The sequence below is a fragment of the Leptodactylus fuscus genome, chromosome 2 (genome assembly GCF_031893055.1).
Source record: "Leptodactylus fuscus isolate aLepFus1 chromosome 2, aLepFus1.hap2, whole genome shotgun sequence".
In the NCBI taxonomy this organism is placed as follows: Eukaryota; Metazoa; Chordata; class Amphibia; order Anura; family Leptodactylidae; genus Leptodactylus; species Leptodactylus fuscus.
Genome location: NC_134266.1, coordinates 32,310,616 through 32,336,011, shown reverse-complemented (window position 1 = coordinate 32,336,011; position 25,396 = coordinate 32,310,616).

Genomic DNA, 25,396 nt, shown 5'->3' with positions numbered 1-25,396 from the left:
TTTGCCGCTAGTAGCTGTGGTGGAGGTTGCAGCGTCGTAGGGTTTCAGTCTACTCCTGCCATGAATTTTGGCCTGGGAGAGGAGATAGGCCACCCCAGTTTGCACCCGGGGAACAGACTCCACCACATTCACCCTGCCTGTCATTAAAGATAAGCACTGCAGCTTCCCTGACCACAGGCGCTTGTCCAAGTGTCGGTGGTCAAGTGGACCTTGCAGCAAAGCGCGGAACTAAGGGCCCACCTGATGTTGAGTGACACGTGCTGGTGCAAGGCGGGGACGCCACACCGGGAGAAGTTGAGACGGCTAGGGATGGCATAGTGAGATGCCACAGTTGCCATCAGGTCCGGGAAGGCGGGAGTTTCAACAAGCCGGAACGCCAACCTCTCCTGGGCCAGCAGTTTAGCGATGTTGGCGTTCTAGGCTTGCGTGGGTGGGTGGTTAGCGGTGTATTTCTGCCGGCGCTCCAATGTCTGAGAGATGGTGGGTTGTTGTAAAGAAGCGCCTGATGGTGCCTTTGATGGTGCAGGAGAAGGAGATAAGACAGAAACAGGGGAGGATGAGGGAGAAGTCAACAAAGTGGCGGAGGCAGATGAAGTGATGTCCTGGCTCGTCTTCTGGAGTGCATCACCAGCACTGTGAGCAGAGGCAGTGGCATGAACGGCGGGCGACGTTTGTCCTGCCGTTGCTGCCTGCCACTGATTCCATTGCTTGGATTCCAAATGACGGTGCATTGAAGTGGTGGACAGGTTGCTCTTCTCAGGGCCCCTACTCAATTTCGAGAGGCAAATTGTGTAGACGACACTATATCTGTCCTCGGCGCATTCCTTGAAAAAACTCTACACCTTCAAGAAACGTGCCCTCGATGGGGGAGTTTTTCTGGGCTGGGTACAAAAGGGAACATCTTCGGACATTCCGGGTCTGGCCTGGCTTCGGCAAAGCAGCTGACCTCTGCCTCTGGACATGTCTCTGCCTCTAGCTACCCTTTTTGGTGCTGCACCTGCCTCAACATCCACACTACTTTCCCAGCTTGACATCCGCCTTGTCCAGGTGGGGTCGGTGTCCTCGTCGTCCACCACCTCCTCTTCCAACTCCTGTCTCGCCTCCTCCTCCTGCACAATGCGCATGTCAACTGGCTGCCCTGACAGCAACTGCGTCTCATCGTCGTCGATGAGGGTGGGTTGCTGGTCATCCGCCACCAAATCGACCGGAGATGGAATGGAGGAGACTCTAGTGTTTGAGCATCTGGACACAGATACTCGTCTGTTAGGTCCGTGGAATCGCGAAATGGAGGGGCAGGTTGCGGTACAGTCAAAGGAAGGGAGAACAGCTCTGGGGAGCAGGGACAGTTGGGGTTATTGTTCTGGGAAGATTGGGAATTTTGGGTGGAAGGAGGACAAGACTGTTGGGTAAGAGGAGGTAGAGGCTGCCTGGCTGGTGGACAATGTGCTTTAAGCGTTATCCGACAGCCATTGCAAGACCTGTTCCTGGTTCTCGGGCCTACTAATCTTTGTACCATTCAGCCTAGTTAATGTGGAACTTTTGTGCAAAGCGCAGAACTTAGGGCCCGCCTGATGTTAAGGGACACACGCTGGTACAAGGCTCAACTCACCCTAAGTGCCAAAAACACTGCTGGTGCAAGGCTCTACTCATGCCAAGGGCCTCAATCTCTGCTGGTAGCTCAGCTTAAGGTCCTGTAACTTTGTTTGGAAGGGCTCATGTTAAGGGCTAGAAAAGTGAATTTTGGAAGGTCTTACCACATCACACACACACACACACACACACACTCAAAATGACAGTTAAGGGTGAGGGCTTTTGGAATTCCCATTGCCTATTCCATTTGTGGTTGTCATGGGGAACGTGATTTAAAGGGGTGGTTGTTACTGTTTGTTGAGCTTAAATTGGGGTTTGTGTCCATCCATTTGGGGAGTAAAGAAGGTTTCCAGGTATTTTCCCACTTTGATAGAGGTTTTTTTGAATGTGTAAAGTGTGTAGTTGTTAGGCTGTGATGTTGGGGTAATAGAGGGTCTTTGGTGTGTTAGATGCCCCCAGACATGCTTCCCCTGCTGTCCCAGTGTCATTCCAGAGGTGTTGGCATCATTTCCTGGGGTGTCATAGTGGACTTGGTGACCCTCCAGACACGGATTTGGGTTTCCCCCTTAACGAGTATCTGTTCCCCATAGACTATAATGGGGTTCGAAACCCGTTCGAACACACGAACATTGAGCGGCTGTTCAAATCGAATTTCGAACCTCGAACATTTTAGTGTTCGCTCATCTCTAATAAAGAGTCTATTTCCAATAATTGTAGTATAAAGGTATAAAATGATCCCTATCCTCCCCGTAGTCAGTCTTGTAAGTGTTTTAGTGGTCACTTGAAGGTTGTGCTGAACAGTTAGTAAAGCCAATGGAGAATACATGCGCTCAAAGATGTATTCAGAGGTCATTCTATGCAATGTGTGTAAATTGAGATAACCATTTCTGCTAACATTATTAGCACAGTCATACTTTGTGTATACAGATAATGAATATCAGTGACAGTATAGCCTTCATTTACTCTCATCACGAGCCTTCAAACTTCAAGAGGTCTATTCATAAAAATCGCAAGAGAGGAAATAGCCAAAAATAACAATATTGGGTTTGTATTATTGGGAAGTAATTATATTATAGATTTACTTGGATTCATAAAATTATTTACACTTAAAGGGGTTGACCCAATTTTAAAAGTTATGAAATTAGCACTGTACTTGGTTAACTCTGGCAGTACTATAGAAAATGAATGGAGTAGTATGAATGGAGTTGGGTTTGTTACAAACTTTACAAAAATTTCAAGTTTAACTAAATTCAAACCTTTTGAAGTTGCTTTGCAAAATTTTTATTATTCTCTGATGTGTCTTCAGAACCCAGTGGCCCAGAACAGATATGGAGAGAATAAAAAAAACGTTGATCCTCGCCTTCCATGGGTGTTCAATCTTTTCCAGTGTCTGGTCTTCGCACAAGGGCTCCTGGGACCTCTTCTAGCATCTTCTCCGACATCACACACTCCAAAGTCATCACTGAGGCCTTTGAGCGGTCATGTGAGGCTTGTCAATATCATGGTGATTTGACCCAAGAGCCTATGAATGAAGACCCCAGAATATACAGTGACAATAGCACTCTCAATTTTAGGTCTTAAACTTACAGGTGAGAAAAATATTTGCAAGTGATCTGGAGAGGTTTGGAAGAGGAGTAATATACAAAAGAAGTTTTACTAATAAACCCAAGTTGTCCATTTATTTTACTCCTCTTCCTCTGTGCATCCTGGAATTTCCGGACAGAAAATCTTTTTTTTCATAAAGGTCTATTTGTGCTAGTGATGGGTTAATAAGTACACCCATCCATACCTTTAGCAGTGTTTTGAGTGATTCCTGAGTGTCTTTGGTTGCTGCTGGCATCCTCTGCCTTTGTATACAGGTGTTAGCTTCCTGCTGTGCAGCTTTCTATGTAGCTGATACACTAGCTCCCTCTCACTCAGCCCAGGGGTGAACCTACCTCTGTCACCGCCCAAGGCGGATGACAGAAAGCCGCCGCCCCCCCCCCCCCCGGGAGGAGGGGGTGGAGTGGAGGGGGCGGAGCAGAGTGAATGGGGGTGGGGCGGAGCTGCATTAGCAGGCAGAGAGCAGAGGCCTCCCCAATCCACCGCTCAGTGACGCTAAGCCAGTCCAGGACAGCTTGTCCTGGACTGGCTTAGGTAAGCAAAAATGCCGCCCTCCCCGGGGCCCTGGCATAGCGCTGCCTGAAGCAGTCGCTTCAGGTTGCCTCATGGGAGGTGCGGCGCTGACTCAGCCCCTCCCCCTTTCTCACTCCGTTACAAAACCTTCCATCTCACTAAGCCTAGCCCCCCCCACTTTCACTGACTAGCGATTTCACCCATTACCAGCCCCTCACACCCTCCATCTCTCACTAAGTCTATCGATCCCACCCATCTTTTGACACACAGCAGAATATTTCAACATTGTGATGACACATGGGAAATTATTGATAGTTCAGAAATCGTGTGATTACCATCGTGACTGTTTGACCCTTCACCACTCTGGCACCACCCAGATGACTCTTGATGAATTATTTACTTTAACACTATTACATAATTTATGTTTATACTGAATAATGATTTTTTTTAAAATCAATGATTTTTTTTTTAAATAAATGATTTTTTTAAAATTTTTTATATTTTTTTAATACAGAAACCGATGATTTTTTATTTTGTATATAGTTTAATATTGAAACCGATGATTTTTCACAAGATATTATAAAGCAATATTGTAACAACCTAGCAGTACTTTAATCTCCTAAAATGAAATGACAGGATCCCTTTAACCTTCCTGTGGTCACAATGTCGCAGACAAATAGTCACCGCTGTAGTCCGAACATTATTCTTTAATCCTTCTATGCCCTCTTGCTATGTGCAATCTGTATTGTGATTTAAGGGGCTATACTTATACTGTATATTATATTGGTTTTTCCTTACAGGACCATGAGATGAATTGCGCATTTCCAGAATTAGAAATATTAAAAAACAGACTCTATTACAGAGTAAGATCTTCAGTTGAAAATAGAACTAAATTAATATCTTTTTTAAAAGGTTATTCAAGTTCTTACTGAGTTTTCGTAGAGAAATTCTTTGACGAACGCCGTAACTAATCCATTAAAGATTGGCCATCAATATTTTATTACGTGATCAACTGTTTTTGCACATTTGACTGAAATCACGTTGGTAAGTCACTTCTATTAAAATCTTTTCTTTTGCCAATACGGAGTTGACCTGCAGCCCAAGAATCCATTAGAGCCAGCGACGAGAGGGCTGTGGACACTTCAACTGCGATGGAATGGAGTAAAGATGACACTGTCTCTACATTAACAGAACTAAATTCATCCAAAAGAAAAGTCAATTTTTTTTTCCCCCTGCTGGGAAGTCGCAATCTCGGGAGAATCCTTCTAGAATAAAGAACATGATATGAAAATCAATAAAAGGCATATTGTGCTGGGGATGTGTCCGGTAAGTGTCATCTTATATCTTCCCAGTGTATAGCTCAAGAAAGTTTAGGCTTTCATGCTGACAATAATTAAATAAGCCCTTTTTCATCAATGATCTTTTGTTACACTACCCAAAGAGAAAAAAAATAGGTTCCAGTTCACAAGTGTAATAGAATATTTCCAAATACACTGAATGAATTATCTTTTTATTCACGAGAACAAAAGAACCCTCGACTTCTGGAAAAAATTTTTTTTCTATTTTATAGGTTTACAAGGGATTAAAGGAATCATTATTTTTTATAATACGATGGGATGGTATCCATGAAAACTAATAGGATTATATGTCTAAATAAATCAAGACTAGTTTTATTAACCCTATAGATAAACTTAATGCAGGTGTGTCCGACTTAGGGAGCATTCACACGGTGTTACGTGCCGCGAGATTTGGCACGTAGACGCCGCGTGACCCTTTGCGTGCCGTACACGCTCCCATTGAGTTCAATGGGAGCGGGGAGCGTATGCGCCGCGCTAGTTTGCGGCCGTGAATAAATGCACGGCCGCAAACTAGCGCGGCGCATACGCTCCCCGCTCCCATTGAACTCAATGGGAGCGTGTACGGCACGCAAAGGGTCACGCGGCGTCTACGTGCCAAATCTCGCGGCACGTAACTCCGTGTGAATGCTCCCTTACTGTCACTGAGGTTTGTGGCACAAGGTGACCGGCTTTGAAAAAACCTCTTACGTTATTCAAAAATGTTCTAAAAATTGCGGGTTTGGTCTGAACCCGAATTTTTGGGGATTCACCATCTGTCAAACCTTATTATACTCTGGGGTTTCTTTAGGGGATATTTTGCATACTCCTTTCTGTTAATCTATCAGGATGTCATGTTGTGTTTAGAAAAGCTGCTTAAAGGGGTCATGCAGGATTTTATGGCCTATCCATAGAATAGCCCATAAGTATTCGATCATGTGGCCTCTGCAAGACTCAGCTATGCACGGCCACTTCTGAAGCTCATACTATACACAACATGGCGCAGTTGGCTCCATGTCCTATATAGTGGGAAGTCAATGTACTGACACCTGGCCATATACAGAGATAAGATAAGATAATCCTTTAATAGTCCCACAATGGGGAAATTTCAGTGATACGGTTTCATAGATGGTACAGTAGTATATAACAAGAGAGAAAAACACATACAAGCTCATGGCAGATAGAGAAATCCTAGGAATCAGAGCAACTAAAAAGGAAAGAAACACAGACACACTGCAGGATCATTTAGTTCTCTGTGTGAAGTGATGTTAATAATACAGCCGACCGTGGTTGGAGGACATGAGGAGGGGGGTCACAGCATGTAGATATAACAGGCAAAAAACAACAACATTTTTTGCAGAGGTGGGGGACATATGCAGCTATCATGATAACATGTGGCAGTTCCTTTGGTAGGTAGTGAGATCTCCTGCTCACAGCTGATAGTTTGGTATCTTGCATCAGCACTATTGTCCATTAACCACACAAAACATGCCCCAAATATCCTTCATCACAAGCCCTCCTCTTCCTTTCTTTTTACCACTGTGTTCTACTGCCCAGAGAGGTCTGAAGCCATCCAGGTGGACAGGGTGCTGCTCTCTTGCCAAGCTTCCATAAACACATGGGTAGGTGCAATAGACTCCAGTAGACTCCAAAAATCATCTCCTTGAAAAGAAGAAGTCCACACTTCCATGTAGGTTTCTCCTCCATGCCACATGGTGTCCATGCTGTCCTTAGCTCCTGGGGGGATGGTAACAGGCACATGTGCAGGTCTCCAGGTCTTGAGTCATTGTCCATGCTTAACAATAGAAACAAAAGGAACAAAATACTCCACAGGATCTTCCATTTGATCTATAGTTGCTAATTCATAGTGCTAGTTTGCTTGGTTACAGGATTCTTGAAGATACAGAGAAAAGAGTGAAAAAGGAAACATAAAGGTTGCTCCCAGCTTGGAACTCTGTATCAGGCAGCCACACACAAGGCAGCGCCAAGAAGAAATGGGTGCTACTTGCTTCCGGCCTTGTGTTGTGTATAGTATGGGAGACAGAAGTGGTCCTGTTCCATTCTGTGCATGGGGCTGCTGTTGGCTCCCCACTGATCAAAAATTTAAAAGTCCAAAATCTTGGAAACCCCTTTAACATGTGATTGTCCACCTAAAGTACTCGTAATCCTAAATATTGTCTTGTACATATAAATACATAAATAGGTTCTAGTGCACAGCTAACCTTTTTCAATACTCTTCATTTTAGGGTACGAGGTTGTGAAGGTGTGGTACATGGCAATCCCTTTGCAAAAGACATGTCTATTTTTATAGAATCCAGGGCAGCAATGTTTCTTTTTATTTCTCATTGTTCAAAATTACACATTTCTGAAGCCTTTGCATAGTTAAAGGAGCTTTCCATGCAAGTGTTTGGATATATTTCTAGTATACTATATGCTATAACATGAAGATCAATTACTTATTACCTCTGCCATTCATGAACTTTTCAGAGAACAATAATTCATCCATATTCAAGTAAATGGCTCTTACAGTCCAGAAAGGGGTGTAACTAGGAATGGCTGGACCCCAAGGCGAACATTTGACATGTTTTTTATGGTTCCTCACCTCCCCTGGCCCTCTAATAGCAGTGTTTTGTGGGGTTTGCAGGCCTGTGACCTTACTTACCGATCCCCGCTCCTGATCACAGTCACCTCCGCTTCCGCAGAAGGGGAAGCGCCAGCGGTCGGGAGTTGGAGCAAGGAACCGTAAGTATATAAAGTCCATTACCAGTTTGGGTTACAGCCCAGTGGGCCCCCTAGTGTCCTGGGCGCTGTGGCAATGGCTATCGCTTCTACCTCGGTATTTACGCCACAGTGTCCAGGGACTGTGCAAGAAAAAATTCAAAAAGAACTCCTTCATTGTAACAATATCCCGGGATCCCCACTGATCAGTCAATGAGGCCCTCTAACTGAGCAAGTAATGTGAACTAAAATGCTGTCAAGTTACCCAATATTGTATAAAACCATTGAAAAAAAAAAAAAAATCTATTGGTAGTGGTTTTAAAAAAACAAACAAAAAAATAACATGAGCCTATATCAATTATGTCATAGCATTATATAAGTCTGGCCACCTAATACTGAAGAAGTAAAGCAATTTGTCTCCTTTCAGCACTGAGATATTTGATGTGTACTTTAGAGAGCGGTAGAGAAGTAAAAGCTATACAAACAATGGCATACCTTACAAGAGAATTATAAGAAGTAACCAAGGACACCATAAGGTGATAACACAAGACCCCCGTTAATAGGCTTCAACTCAAGGTGCCAAACAGAGAAAAAGCAAATGCACCTGACATAAAACAGAGAATAGACTGAAAAGCGTTCAAGCTTATTCCTTTAAAATGAAAAAGCAATGATGAAAAGACAGATTTTTTTTTTCTATTTAATGCCATCAGAGAGCGAAATAAAGTGAATTCTATACCAGAAAAGATCTAAACGGGTCTAGATTAAACCTTTTGAGTTTTGACGCTCTTCAAAGCATGACAAAAAGAAAAGACTGGCTGTGGTCAATACAAAGCATTGAAAGAGAAACTCCATAAAAGACTGTAATGAAAAAGTTACACTCTACAGTATATGTCCTTATGGGGAGACTTCGCTTTCTGTACTTTGTGGCTTGGACTTTGTAAAGGAGTCATGAACAATAATGCTTTGTATAACCTGAATGTTGAAGACCATTTCCCCACCAGAATCCCTGAGTTGTCCTTCCTTGGGTGAATGGGTATAATATTAAAAATATGATATAGATTTCCAAATGTGACTATTAATCATGTTAATGAGGTTGAGCAGATACAGAGACAGCCCATGGACAAGAGGAATGCTCTTTATGGAAGGAAAAATTGCCCCTTTTTCTAATCTCTTACCAAATTTTTTTAAAAGGAATTTATCACCATTTCTAATATGTTCATTAAAACTAGAGATGAGTGAGTAGTGTTCGATCGAGTAGGTGTTCGATCGAATACTACGGTATTCGAAATACTCGTACTCGATCGAACACTACTAGCTGTTCGAAGTTTAAGGTTCGATGCAGAACCAGCATTGATTGGCAAAATGCTATACATTCTGCCAATCAATGCTGGTTCTTCTCTTACCTTTCCGAAGTCTTCTCCGCGCTGCGTCCCTGCGTCTTCTAACGGGTGGAATTCACTCTGCCTAGGCATCGGGCCTGCATCAGGCGTCGGGCCTGGGCAGAGCCGACTGCGCATGCGCAGTCGGCTCTGCCTAGGCCGGATGCCTAAGCAGAGTGAATTCCATCCGGAAGAAGACGCGGGGACCCTGCGCCGGGAGAAGACTTCAAACAGAATCCAGCCCGACCGTCACTTGTGGACTTGGTAAGTATGATTTTATCGAATTTTGCGTACCCCTGAAACGAGCATTTCCCCCATAGACTATAATGGGGTTCGAAATCCGTTTGAACAGTCGGACAGTGTGCGGCTGTTCTAATCGGATTTCGACCCTCAGACATTCATCTCTAATTAAAACCATAAAAAATATACATCATGTTTTTTTTTCTAATCTGTTTTTCGATTGTAGATTTTTTTTAATTCTATTTTCCGTACATGATTATGAGGGCTTCCATTTTCCTTGAAATTCTCCTCTGCTCTGTTAGCAGCATTTAGTGATATGCTTTACAGCTTGGCTGTGTTCATAGGCAGCAATAGTCTAGAGCGGAGGTCTTGTGGTCTACTGGAGAGTTTTTCGGCATACTCTGGGCAGGGAGGGACAGAATGTAATCTGTGACATCGTCTACATAGTTACATAGTTGATGAGGTTGGATGGAGATATCAGTCCATCAAGTCCAACCTATAACCCTATAATTCCCTACAGTGTTGATCCAGAGGAAGCCAAAAAAAACCATGAGGCTCATGCCAATTGCCCCATTTCAGGGGAAAAAATTCCTTTCCGACTCCAATCTGGCAGTCAGTATAAAAACCTTTGTTCGACAAGTCCTTAAAATCTAGAGTCCATCACCCATCTAATGTCAGTAGTGAATGCAATGATAGGAGCTGTGAAAAGATGGGCAAAACCCATAAGATTTGTTTTGTCCTCTCTGCGGACACAGCAAATCTCTAGAGGGAAATTATTATACTCTGGGGTCTCTTTAGATCCCAGGAAATAATAGCTGGAGGGAACAAAAGTTATGCACTCCGCTTGATGGATTTTCCAATTGGGATGGGTTCATACAACCATAGAGAGAATCCACAGCGCTCCTAAATTATGCTTCATCAACATCTTCTATAGAAGTCTTAACTTAGTCTTAACTTAGTCTTAACTTAGAAGTCTTAACTTCTATTGCATTCCAGTCTGCCTTGTCTGTGATGTAAATGAGGTGATTCCTGCAATGAAAACCTAACAAAATTGACAAGAGGAAAATAGAGAGGAAGGGCCAGATGTTCAAGTAGGGATCTCTGGAGGGGGCAAGTTGTAGACAGCATTGCATATTATCAGTATTTTGAAATGTCCTCACTGGACAATGACTGGGCTAGACTGACCTAGAGAAGACAATGTAGTGAAATGAGAGAATAGGAGGATTCATCAGATAGACGAGTTGAGGATGAACTGTAGGGTTGTAAGACGGGTAAAGGGAAGGCTACAGAGGAGGATGTCGCTGGACATGGACAAGCATTTCAATATAGTTGATTCAAGATTGAGAAAAGAACTACTTTAAGTTCAAGAAATGTTCTATATTTGTAGGTATCAGTAAGCCAGAAGTGTTTAAGGAATCTTTATTAAAGCTCATGTGAGCATGGTGAGAACATCCAAAGTCCATGCAAAAGTCCATGCAGTTACGTTCCTGAGCCTTGTGAATGAACATTCTGGGAGGACGCTGCTCGTGTAGTCTGCCGTACAGTGACAGTCCCATGCCTCTGTCAATAAGCATTCATGATAATATAATTTATATGCACGTAACATGATTCTCCTCATTTTGGTTTCTATTTGTGTGATCTTAGTTGCATCGATTTATTGTCTTCAACCAAATTAGACGGAAAAAGAATAAACACAATTAGAACATGCTTTCTACATTAGATATTTTCAATGCAATTATATCAAATTGCTTCCCATTAGATACGGAACATGTCATTATTTTGGCTATGGAAATGTATTTTAAATGTATTTTTCACTTAAAAAGTAATTTCATTAAGCACCATCATTTGTGTTTTCTCCATTGTATCCCTACATTTAGCTTCTCGACAGTTTTATAGCTGCCCATTTACACATCAGTTAACATTAAACTTTCATACACTCTTCTATGATACTAAATAGATGGGAATTTATATTTTCTCATCTTCAGTCTTTGAACACAAAAAGTAACATTTTTATTTGAAAAAAAATATGGTTTTTGTTTTCTTATAGGCTTCCTTTACACACAATATTCTTGTTAGCATTCTCAAATTTCCATAAACGGTTTCTGTCTCAATTTCTATGCCAATTTTTGGTGTTTTTTTTTTTTTTTTTTTTTTTTAAATGTTGTTATTTTTTATGTTTTTAACATGCATTTTTTGTGATGTTTATTGAATCCTATACAGAATCCTATGGTGAAAAATTGCCATAAAATTGACCTGTGCTGATCGTGTTTTTTTTTTTTTTTTAAAAAAAGACAGAAATTTCAGAAGGTGCTACAAAAAATACAATAAACCAAAATTTTTTGTGTAAAGATTAAAAAAAAAGAACATAATTTCCATGAATAATAACATGAAAATGTCTCACACTTCTAGTCTATAATGAATGAACAAAAGAAAAATCTAAATTCTATCAATATTTGCTGCAATTGCTCCTTGGAGGAGGAGTCCTCGAAGTGATGAGACAGCCCCCAAAGAGCCCTGATCTCACCATCACCCAGTCTGTCTTGGATTACATGAGGAGACAGATGGATTGGAGCAAGCCTACATCCACAGAAGATCTGGGCTTAGTTCTCCAAGATGGCGGGAACAACCTCCCTGCCGAGTTCCGTTAAAAAATGTTTATGAGTGTAGCTAGAAATATTGATCAATGGCAAAAGGCAAAGGTCACATCACATATTGATGCAATTTAGATTTCTCTTTTGTTTATTCATTTCATATAATGAATTAACAAAAACTATTAACAATTACATTTTGCAGCAATTTTTCCATACCTGCGTAAAACATTTCCACAGTATTGTATACTGAAAAGTAGTTACAGATTTAAATATTTTTTTTAAATTTTTTTTTACATTTTTTTAAATGTAAATCTTTTTGATTGTAAGTTTGAATACATACGTGATCTTAGATGACATCTCCAGGGCATAAAATATGAAGGCCTGTTCTACAGTAAGACATCAATGTGTTATGTTTGCACCCGTTTTGAATTTCTGCGCCATCTGCTCTAATGCTGCGGTGCAGGAGGCGTGTGCAGTTTTGATTCCTTGCTTAGGGTTTTTCTTGTCTGAAAACTGTCCTATTCCCTCACCTTGGTAATTTATTTTCCACCAAACCCATCTCCTTCACCTTGGTTTCCCTGTTAGCCTTACCTGTGTGATTGACAGCCTACCTATCAGGTCTGGGGCGGGTTCTTCCTTCCTAGTTAATGTTTGCTCACATTGGTGCTTGCTATTGCCTTGTGCTTGCTGGCCATTTGCTCTTGCTGTTGCTTACCTGTATTCATATTCCTAACCTCTGGCTTTACCTTTGACTACTCTCTTGGGTTCTGATTCTGTACTGCGTTGCTCAACTGTTACCAACCCCTTGGCTAGATGACTTCTCTTTTGTTGTTGTTTGTTTTGTCTGCATTCTGTGTCATCACTTATATCTAGGAAGGGTTTTGCCGCCAAGTTGTTGTCTGTCACCTAGGACAGTTAAGGCAAATAGGCAGGGATAGGGGGGCATTCAGTTTAGGTCTCACTGTCTTGTCGTGCCCCTCTCCCTAGGATTCCAGCATCTACTGGAGAATTGATCCTCTAGCATTCCCCTTACACAATGTTTGGTTTATGAGGGTCCATTTTCTAGGATCCCTGCCAGTTAATACATTGAGTCTCAGAGTCCCATATCCCCTTATGAATTTATATAGGCATGTGAATCACCCAGGGTTCATACTATTCACGTGAAATCATACTGTAGATATGTAGTACATGGAATTGGCCATAAAATGCAGCCATTCAGAGTGTCTATAGCTGTCCATGGTGATAGGTCAGTTAATACATCACAATGGTAGTTAAGATATCTGCAAATTCTGCATTATTGAATTGCTTGTGTTGAGATGACTGTGTTGCATTTATTGTACAGGCACCATGTGAGGGCATTGAATTTTCTATTCATTGTGTGCACTGTACAACACCTTGAAGACACTTCTAATCCATGAGGGGCTGGCCACTGGAACCCCCACTGATCATTAATCCTATATGTCCCTATTTTATTCAAGTGAATGGGAGCTGAGGTAGTCCTTCAGAGTTACTACACAGTGAGTGAAGCCTTCTAGTTCTGAGCTTGTCCACTGTATATTACAAGAGACGGGTAGCAGCTGATAATGGTCGATCATGTTGGGTACCAGACCCCTACTAATTAAATATTGATGGTCTATCCTGGCATTCTATTAAAATGCCCGGTAAACCTCTTTAACATCACCATAAGTGAGGTAAAAAAATTAAACCACTTCAATATACTGTGTAGTTCCTTCCATTGTATAAAATGAGTGCTAAGATGAAGATGATAAGTAGCAGAACATTGAAAGTCAGAATTGCTTTAAATTAAAGGGTCTTAGGTAGCAGCTACTTTTCCATCAATGCAATCTCTAAATGTATTCAATATTGTTCTTTAGATCTTTACAAGGAAGATACAATATAAGACATGGCAAATTGAGAAGCCATCAGCAGGGTCAGGCTGGGGCCCAGTCGTATTTATTATATTGTACTGCTTGTATTTGATAGGTCTCTCAACAGATAAAACGAAACCTTAAGGGGGAGTTCACACAGAGTTACGTGCCGCGTGATGTGGCACGTAGACGCCGCGGGGGATCGTATGCGCCGCGCTAGTTTGCGGCCGTGAATAAATGCACGGCCGCAAACTAGCGCGGCACATACGATCCCCACTCCCATTGAAATCAATCGGAGCGTGTATGGCCCGCAAAGGGTCCCGCGGCGTCTACGTGCCACATCACGTGGCACGTAACTCCGTGTGAACTCCCCCTAACTTTTATTAAGATATCACAAAATTAAAAGTCTGTCCCTGTAATCCTCCCTATAAGTGTTTCACAGCTGAGGATATATAGTGTTATGGGCAGAGGGCTAGCAGACCAGATAAACCACCAGACTTAAAAGTGAAGGCTATTAGAATAAGATATATGCATGAGTAATAGTTAATACCCACAAGAAAACTCTCATTTAGTAGTATAGATAGAAAGAGAGTCAGAATACCACTACTCACTGCCAAAAGTGCAACATTGTAGCCTTAACAAGATTGTATTTTATTCCAATCGGATTGGAGAAGACAGGTAAGTTCTTTCACCGATTTTGGATGGCTGCTGCACCCCTTAGTTCGGCGATCCAACTCGACCCAGAGGTGCTTGATAGGGTTCAAATCTGGGTTCTGGGCAGGCCATTCCAGTTGGTTAACCTGATTGTCACTGTTCCAAGCCATGGTAGACCTCACTAGATGACAGCTGGCGTTGTCATCCTGGAAGTAACATTGGTCCCACCCATAGAACCGCCATAATGTAGGAAGCACACTTATCTAAAATAGTGCAATAGGCGTCAGTGTTGAGTCTACCATGTACTGGGACCAAGGGTCCAAGTCCATACCAGGACAAGAAAACCCAGACCATAACTCCACCTCCACAGAACTTTACTGAGTGTCCAAATACTTATTGGTAGACAGCAAGAGGAGCTGAGCAAATTGATTTATAGATTTTGAGATAGTATTCATTACAACTTGTCATTTACTCATTTATATCTTTGCTTTTTATATGCTTAGAGATAGTAATTAAGTCAAGGAGGCGGTACTATCAGTCACCAACAGTTATATTTGTATATACAGTCATTGGGGTGATGCTGTCAAATGAGAAAGTGAGTACATACAAATACTATTGTACATACAAGATTCCTCTGTGTACTTTAAAGCGTACCAACAATTTTAAACAACTTTTCAAAAATGAGTTGTATGGGTGAATATAAGAACTTTGTTTTCAGGCAATTACTTTCTCCATATTAGTATACTGTATAAATAGGAGAAGGGGTTTAGAAAAGACACTCAAATAAATGCTACTGTTACATTCTGAAGTTCCTTGCTTTTTTTAACACTGCTAAATTGTAGATAAGAAGCTGATAATGCACAGAATAATACAATAAATTGATTAACCAGATGTCAGGAGAATTCTGCTCAGCTCCTCCCTGCTTCATAGAGTTGTACGTGTGAGGCTGAATATGGAGACAGATATAATGTAAACAAGCAGTCAGATTGACGATAATGAGCAGGAAAACAGCTGAATAATGGAACTAGATATACTAGCCTCTGCCTGTTACTTCGTCTGCGTGTTGTTGGCGTCGATAATCCACCTATATTCAGCAAATTGCTGCCATCAGTGGTTCACCTGCTCTGGCTTATCGGCAGTTCTCAAGCTGTCCTGCTGCTGAACTTGATCCTTGCCTGTGATTGTTCCGGCATCTCAGCAGCTGGTTGGGGCGCCATATAATGTTGGTGTCTATGATGTGCCTACTCCAGCATTTGGGCAGCTCTCAAGCTGGCCTGCTGCTTAATTTGTTCCTTGCATCGTGCTTGTGATTGTCCCAGCATCTCAGTAGCTCGCTGAGATGCCATATGAGTGTGTTGTTGGTGTTGATGATCCACCTCCTCCGGCGTTTCGGCTGCTCTAAGAGCTGCTTGACGCCTAGCTTGCTCAATCCTTCTCAGCTCCGTTTGAGGAAAACTCTGTGACTTCTGGCTACCTTCATAGCTCTCATGGTTTTAGAATTTTACGACAAATAGATTTTCTTGTTCCCGGCATGTTTAAAATTGGCAAACTGCCGATTTGGATTAAAGGTGGTTTTTTCATCCAGTGTGTCAGCACTGGAGCAGATCAGATAACATGCAAATACTTGTTCACAATGTATTCATGGCTATCTGTGTGTTTACATAGAGAGATAACAGACCAGACTTTATCAGCAACCTCCAATTAGCTGAGATAGTGCTGATGGCAAGACCAGCTTAATATAGTATATGAACATAAATTCATAACAGTAGTGAAGCCATGTCATTTACTGGGATAAAAAGTAGCCTATGTGTTAATCGAGGTTACAAACTATATTTGCGTGAAAGAGTAACAAACACAAAAACTTTCACATTTATAATATTAGTAGGATTACACCAGTTTGTTATACTTTTTTATTATTTATTATGCTTACTTATATAGCGCCATCATATTCCGCAGCGCTTTACAGATATTGTCAGTCACTGTCCCATATAGGGCTCACAATCTACAGTCCCTATCAGTATGTCTTTTGTGTGTGGGAGGAAACCAGAGCACCTAGAGGAAACCCACGCAAACACATGGAGAACATACAAACTCCTTGCAGATGTTGCCCTTGGCAGGATTTGAACCTAGGACTCTAGCGCTGCAAGGCTAACCACTGAGCCACCGTGCTGAATACTTAAATGCAGGATTCATTTATGAAAAGCTGTTTATAACTGAAGGTACGCTTTAACTTTGGAATTTGAAAAAAATCCGTTAGTGAGGAATTTTATGACCCCAGTAACGCCACTATTTACAGTATATTAAATGATACAAAATTGATGAAGAGTACGTATCCGCTTCATACATTCTTAGCTTAATTGCTTTTCTTGTGGTCTGTCCATTACTGTTTCATATCTAGTTTTTACAGTTATCATTAAAGTAATTATATCATAAAATTTTACATTCACGATTGCGAGGACCAATATCATAAACATTAAATATATCATGAAGAATGTGCAAGCAATAAAAGCAGGTGTTTCTAATAAATACAGATTAGTATGTTAATGTGTATTGTAAAAAATTAGCTCTTAGATATAAGCTGTAGTTACTACATCTTGTATAAATCAGAGGACGGTGGTGCTGGGAAATACTTGGCATTGATAGACTACATTCTGGTTAACCATAGTATAGTAATATCAAGCACATTGTATAGTATAAGTGGCCTGTACTGAGCATGACCGCACTTACTGAATTTAACATTGTTTTTCCATCTCAAAGATTCCCTCATTCCCACTTTAAAGGGCCCAATGTAACGTGAGACCCCATCTAACAGGAGAACCAAGATAAGATCAGATAACATCAGATAAGATAAGATCAGATAAGATAAGATAATCCTTTAATAGTCCCACCATGGGGAAATTCAGTGTGTTACAGCAGCATGGATAATACAGTAATATATTAAAAGAAAGAACACATACAAGCTCATAGCAGATAGAAAAAGATCCTAGGAGTCACTTCAGGATCATTTAGTTCTCTGTGCGGAGTGATCTTCACTTAGCCTGATGTTGATTATACAGCCTGACTGCGGTTGGGAGGAAGGATCTACAATAACGTTTCCTCTCACATTTGGGGTGCAGATAACCCAAAAGGCAAAGAGGCCATAAATTAAGATAAACGGACTCCTTTTGTGCAGTACTCTCTCTATTCAAATACATGGGACTCCCAAAAAGTGGTGGTATCAAAGGGTAAAAAAAGAGAATTTCAAAAAGAAAATATCTCACTAATATTTTTTGCATTAAAAAATTAAATACCGATAATTTTTTCCTGGCGGTAGACTGGAGGTAACTCATTGAATTCTATGAGTCTTGTGGGCATGCTCTGTAACTTGTGCGGAAGTCATGGTACAGGAAGAGGGGAACTTTAACCATTAGCTATTGTGAATAGTGGATCCTGTGTTATCTATATAGAGCTGATAGAAATAATCCGGCCTCTGATGATAATAAGATTGCCGCTAAGAAGTGATCTCTACTGATCAGGCCATGTCAGAGTATTATGCTTAATGGTCAGAGAGAAAAATATATGGTTTTAGTTATATATATATATATATATATATATATATATATATATATATATATATATATATATGCATGTGTGTGTGTGTAAGTTAGTGCACTGGAGGCGGTCCTTCAGCCCTGGGAGAACTGCTTCTGTCACATAGACCTCTACCATCTCCTGCCTGTGCTACCCTGTGCAGAGAGCTGATCCTCTTATTGCTATGCCATTAACCTTCCTATTTGAACAGTAAGGGGAGTATGTCAGGCCCTTAAGGCCCGTCCCCAATGCACTAACGGCCTCATATTATGCCAAAGTTTTTTTTTAATCCAAATCTACAAAAATGTGATCCATAACAAAGGTATGATGTACATCACTGCATGGTGGTGGCAATTCAATATGCATGGGGGAGGTGGTATATACTAAAGTCACAGTTGTGCCATATTGGAGCTAAAAGAAAAAGCAGCGAGACATTGAGCAAGCAGGTAAGCGTTGTATCGACCAAATATAATGAAATTGATACATTTCATAAAAACCAAGTACTTGTCATCCATGTATTGTAAATATACAATCTGACAATTTAAGGGTAATGAGATAATACCGTATATAGGTGACAACTTATAAATATATAGCCCAGTGTCTGCTGTCCCTGTATTTGTATGTAGGTCTAGTAGCTTTTCAGTCTTTTCCAGGTAGGAGTTACATATTGCCCAGTTTATCTCACAAACAATATACTGTATGTATCCAATCCTTTCTCTTTACCGGTGTTATTAGATGATCCTTTATACTTGTCATCATTATCACAGGAGATCTAGCTGTGTAAGGGCTAAATTACTTTTCCTACAACGGATGTGAGCAATCTACAGGATAATCTCTCTATACTGATGCTGTAATCTTCACCATCGCGGGTAATGACATTTTTGATAACAGCATAAGTTTTTGAAGTGAGTTATCTGTAATAATTGACAAGTGAAGCACTCGAGGCTCTTAGAAGCATAAAACAATACATTGTAGCAGAGAATAAAGAAAAGACGGACAAGGAGAAGTACAGCCCGATAACAGGGAAGTGTGTTACGGTACCTGGATTAATCGGAACGTATATATTTCCCCAAACCTTTCTATTGTGCTATGTCTATCTTACTAAGATCTTGTCGTCACATGTTTTTATGTTGTAACAAAGATTGGTGGTAGAAAGTTATGGGGAAAACCCATTCTTTCTAGAATATTTGTGAGGTTTTACAGAAAAAATGGTTTCCATGTGGATTTGTTTGGTCCAAATCGAAGTTGATTATTAGAAATGAGCAGCCCAATTCAAAGTGGAATCAACAAAAAAAAATTTGGACCCAAACCAGAAACTTTTGGGGTTCATTACTTACAAATCACTATTATATTCTGGGGTATCTTCTGACACCCAAGTACGATAAGTGAAGGCTTAGGAAAGGTGAAAAACATCATGTATATTTATACTCATCTGCTCTCACCTTTCCTGGTGCCAAATGGGATCTTCTTCATTAGTTTTCTGGCCTCTTACAGCCTCCTGGTTGACATCACCAGCTACTGGGAGACTGTAGAGTCCTGTGATTGGGTCTCAGCAGTCACATGGGGGGGAAAAAAAACATAATGAACATTGCATTAAAATATCATCAAGTCAACATGTTCCATGTGACCACTGAGGACTGTGATTGAGTCTCTCGGGGAAGTGTGATGTCAGCCAGGAGACCTGAGTAGACTGAAAGAGAACCCCAAGGGAGCATCGAATAGGATCTCAGGAGAGGTGAGTTAAGGTGAGTATAAATGTTTATTATGTTATGCACCTCCCCTTTTTACTGTATATACTGGGGTATGAAAAGACCTCAAATATGATAATAGAACCACCAGTTTGTAATGAACAAGTTCAACCGAAAACTAATCCCACGAATATTCAACAAAGCAAATTATGTGATGTTTGTTATTTTTTTTATTATTATACTCAGGGGTCTCTTCAGACTAGTATCTGACCACTGATAGGGTCATATAAAGACAGTCACTGGTGATCAGTAATCAAGTATCTTATGTCTAATTCTGTCTCTTTTTTTTTAATAGATTTAAACTGTATGCACAAGGTTTATGATGTGCTTACACCTATGTTGAAGGCTTTTATATTAGGCGTGTCACTTTGTTTTTTTTTATCAGTGACTGCACTCCAGTCTATGGGTACCATAAAAAACCAACAATTTCCATGAGGCTAATTGTAAGGGAATTGCTATAAGAGCAATTTCCCAGTGGCGGTTGGTGAACCCTGGGAGGAGGTCGCAATAGACAGTGAGCCCTAAACTGAATTCCTCTCACTGTCCCTTCCTGCTTATCGGTCCTATCCTAAGCAATAGGTGGCAACTGGTCGACGGACCCTAGCCAAGGTCCATTAACAGTCAAGCAAAGCAGTACAGAATCAAAATCCAAGAGAGTAGTCAAAGGATAAGCCAGAGGTCATAGGTCAGTAATATAATAGTAGCAGAAGAGGAGCTTAACAGGGACAAAGTTACAGGACATAGTCACAATAGCCAGCAAGCCTGTGAGGGCTGATGGCCTGTTTATTGGAAGCCAAAGACCCACCCTAGGTTTGATTGTAAGGCTGTCAATCAAACCAGATGATGAACAGAGGGAAACAAGGTGCAGGAGATGAGTGTGATGGAAATTTAACTACAGAGATAGAGCAGTGTTCACACAGCGCAACGAAAAACACTAAGCAAAGAATCAAACTGAGCTCGTCCCCTGTGCCGCAGTGTGCGAGCAGAGAGTGGCAGAGACCCAGGCAGGCAAAGATGTTACATGAATGTTGTACAAAATTTGGGCCTTTTTAGTAAATAAAGCGTATTAAAAAGTGCATGACAATAAAAAATATAAAAACAAATTGTACAAATGACCCCCAATATACAATGATAGAACGCACACAGCGAGGTTACACAACTAAGGAGACACCATCTTTCTTCGAAAATCTCTACTTGGTTCTTCTAGACTTCAAATTGGATCTTAATTTGTAGCATGAATCTATCCTGTCTGGTATCCTTCCATTCTAGGTTCCTCTATTTCTTGCATCTTAGACGGTAGATAGATAAGTATAAGTTATGCCTTATTCATAATTTCTAAATCAAGTAAAAAGCTTTATTGCTCCTTCAATACTTTTTCCTCTGCGAGAAGGAATCATTTTCTGTTAGACTTTATCATCATTAATTCTCATTTTTGGTGATTTTTGTTTCTATAGATTTATTCTCCCTCTTCTAACTGAGCAATCATTTACAAAATGATTGGAGATTGCTCTTCAGGTCGGTGCGGCAGTCTATTGATCTAACACATTAAGATGATAGGGTTGAGTCTGAAGGTTCAATACTACAGTAGTACAGGAATGAGCCGTCTTTTCAACATGAGAATAAAATTATTGCTTTTGCTTGCAACAGAAGTCGAGTCGAGCAATTGAAAATATGACATTAAAACAGGAAATGGCTCATATGTTGTGTTATGTAAAAAAATGTTACTGTGTCGCCCTAGAGAAAATAGAGATCGACATGAAACAAATGACACATTTATCCGCTAAGGAATGCTTTATAGATACTATGAGCCATCTTACCAGGAGATTAACTCAAGCTGAGATCAGCTCGATAGCGGTATTATTTATTGTAGAAAGAAAAAGGTAAGAAAGAAATTATAAGGTACTAAGGAGAGCAAAGGAATCCAACATAGCCAAGGCTTTAAAGGGAAAGGATTGCTTTATTTCTTATTAGATCTGTATGTGCTGACACATTCTTTTTTTTCTAATCTATTTTTATTAATGTGTATTTTATTGTATTAATAATTAAAATTATTATTATTATTATTATTATTATTATTATTATTATTATTAGTGTTGAGGCAGATACTGAATCAGTAAAGTGACTTCTTTCAGAATTTAGCATCATATGCAAATATTTCAATTCTATTCTGTAAATAAAATAATCCAACAATAGTCCAGTGGAATATCCAGGATGACATAATAAAACTTTGCTTTTAATTAAGCATGATATAAACGAGTAGTATTTGAAATGGCAGTTTCGAATAACACACTTCATAGGAATGAATGGGAGCAGCTGGCACGCAGGGGGTTAAGCGGCAGGACGCCAGCCCCGGCTGCATGCCAGCTGCGTCCATTTATTCCTATGGGAGCGTGCTATTCGAAACTGTTGTTTTGAATACTACTCGCTCATCTCTAATAAAATTTAGAGATGAGCGAGTAGTACTCGATCGAGTAGGTATTCGATCGAATACTACGGTATTCAAAATAATCGTACTTGATTGATTACCACTCGCTGTTCGAATGTAACAGTTCGATGTAGAACCAGCATTTATTGGCCGAATGCTATACAGTCGGCCAATCAATGCTGGTTCTTCTCCTACCTTTAGAAGTCTTCTCCGTGCAGCTTCCCCGCGGCGTCTTCTGGCTCTTCATTCACTCTGCCAGGCATCGGGCCTGGGAAGAGCTAACTGCGCATATCCGCTTGTAGTGCGGGCATGCACAGTCGCCTCTGCCCAGGCCCGATGCCTGGCATAGTGAATGAGCAGCTGGAAGACACCATGGGGACACTGCAAGGAGAAGACTTCTCGGAGGATCCAGCCCGACCCTCACTCGTGGACTTGGTAAGTATAATTTGATTGAACGTTGCCTACCCCTGAAACGAGCATTTTCCCCCCATAGGATTCGATATTCGATTCGAGTAGTCGAATATTGAGGAGCTACTCGAAACAAATATTGAACCTCGGACATTTTACCTTTCGCTCATCTCTAATAAAATTCTTTACAAGTGCATCATGGTGAAAAAAACAAACACGTATAGACAAAGTGAATCTCTTACGCGTTTCAGGACTCAAGGTCCCTTAGTTATATTAACAAAAATATTACAAAGAAGGGGTCCCAGTGCTGTCCCCTGTGGCACCCCATTTGTGACTGTAACTCAATCAGAATATGCTCCATTAATAACCAGTCTCTGTTACTTAACTGTGAGCCAATTACTAAGGATGGGTTTCCCTGGTCAGACCACACCTGGAATACTGTGTACAGTTCTGGGCGCCTCAATTCAAGAAAGACATCGATATATTGGAGCAAGTCCAGAGAAGAGCAACCAAAATGGTGGAAGGTCTGCAAACCATGTCCTATGAGGAGCGGCTAAAAGAACTGGGATTGTTTAGTTTGCAGAAGAGAAGGCTGAGGGGAGATTTAATAGCAGTCTACAAATATCTGAAAGGTAGTCACAGCGCAGAGGGATCTACCCTATTCTCATTAGCACAAGGAAGTACAAGAAGCAATGGGATGAAACTAAAGGGAAAGAGATACAGATTAGACATTAGGAAAAACTTTCTGACAGTGAGGGTAGTGAGAGAGTGGAATAGGCTGCCACGGGAGGTGGTGGGCGCTCCATCAATGGAAATCTTCAAGCGGAATCTGGATAAAAATATAGCTGGGATGATTTAGGAAAACCTGCACTCGCAGGGGGTTGGACCCGATGGCCCTTGAGGTCCCTTCCAACTCTACCATAAAAAAAAAAAAAATAATAAAAAAATAATAATAATAAAAAAATAAAAATAGCAGCGCTTGGATTCTGTTCAGGGATTCTAACCCGAAATGTACTTGAAAAATTCAGAGAGAAAAGTCCTGCTTGCTGTTCTTTTCCCTTTTCAGGTTGAAACCTGGTGGACCTAATTATAGTCTATTTCCAAGGGTAACTGCTTTTTAAGTGGATTGGTTTTCTGTTTTTTGGGTCCCTAAGTGGACCCAAAGAATGAAAACCCAACCACAGATTTGAACCTAGAGTAACCCAGTTACATATAATTCCTCTGATCCCAGTATTTTCATTTCATGGACCAATCTTCTATGTGGTATGCCCTTATACTACATTTCCGGTATTACCCATGAGCAGTCTAGGACTTCCCTCCTCATTAAGCTGATCAGATAGGTCTGACAGGACTCAAAGCCATGTTGACATTATGCTTCAAGGTCATTATCATTGAGGTACTCCAAGATAGCATCTCTAAGAAACCCTTCAACTTAATGTTCTGGGCTAAATTTTAGACCTCTTTTTAAAGTTTCTGTGATTTGCCAATCCTATGGAACAAACCAACCAGTTATTACTGAATCCTTAAATATAAACAGCTCCCCTTTGGAGCAACAGTGTACTATGGGCGATGTACTCATCTCTCAATATAGTCATCTCTGTACTCAACCATTGGCTCTATAGTTGTGTAGCTGTGCAACCTAAATAAAGTCTACACATAACCTCAACCACAGACACATAGCGATTAGTAAAAACATTAACTAAATTGTTATAGAGTTCATTGGTGGTATTGATTATGGGAAAGTAAAAAAAAAAGCACCGGAAGACAAGGGAGGGCCTTTAAGGAACTTGACCAATGCTTCAAGGTTTTAACTTGGCCTCCAGATTTGTATCTGTTTGAACATATGTTTGAAGTCTGATCCAGTTGTCTACGGGGCCTCTGAGGACAACTTGATGTCAAATAATCAATTTCTTGAAACTGATAGACTGTGTCTAGTGTCTGTCTAGTGCATGGTGCTGAGTCAAAGAGTTTCAAAGAACACTAAGGCTATATTCACACTAATGTCATTACAGTATGTTGTTGTCATCCGTCACAGGATGACAGCGACGGACATTAATGGTAGTAGAGTAAGAAACACAGACGGAGCCCCCTCCTTTTGTGTCTGGTCCCATTAACTATAATGTTAAAAGATGATGGGCGCTTCCATCATGTTGGTTGACATTTGTCATGGAAATATAACTCTTCCATGCACAACTTTTTCTTCAAACAGAAAAGTCAAAAACATGACAATTTTTTTATGTTGCGGTGAATGTAGATGGACATGGGACAGAGGGGACTCTGTGTCTTTAATGGAATATCTGTTGCTCTTATCTTGCGATAAATGAGAGCAATGAACATTGAATAACGGTAGTGTGAACTCTCTCTTAGGATAACTACATATTTCCATGGTTTAAAGAAGGTGCCCAGGATTTTTTTTTTTGGGGGGGGAGTAAAAAAAAACCCAAAAAACAAAACCCATACTTATCTGTCCTGGATGCTCCAGTGTTCTCCCATTATGGTCCAGTCCAATATCTTCACCCTGGGTCCCTTTCCTTAGTCCACCGATTGGCCTCAGCATTTCCTGTTGGTGAGGAGGTCCACAAGAAAGAATATCGCAACAGCAGGACTGGACCATGCTGGGAGAACACCGGAGCTTCGGAGACAGGTGGGTATGTTTTTTTTTAAATTCCACCGGCCTGATTTAAAAATAAAATTTCAGCCTGGACAATCCCTTTAAGTCTCTCATATTTTTCATCAAAGGAGCAGAAGAATGGATT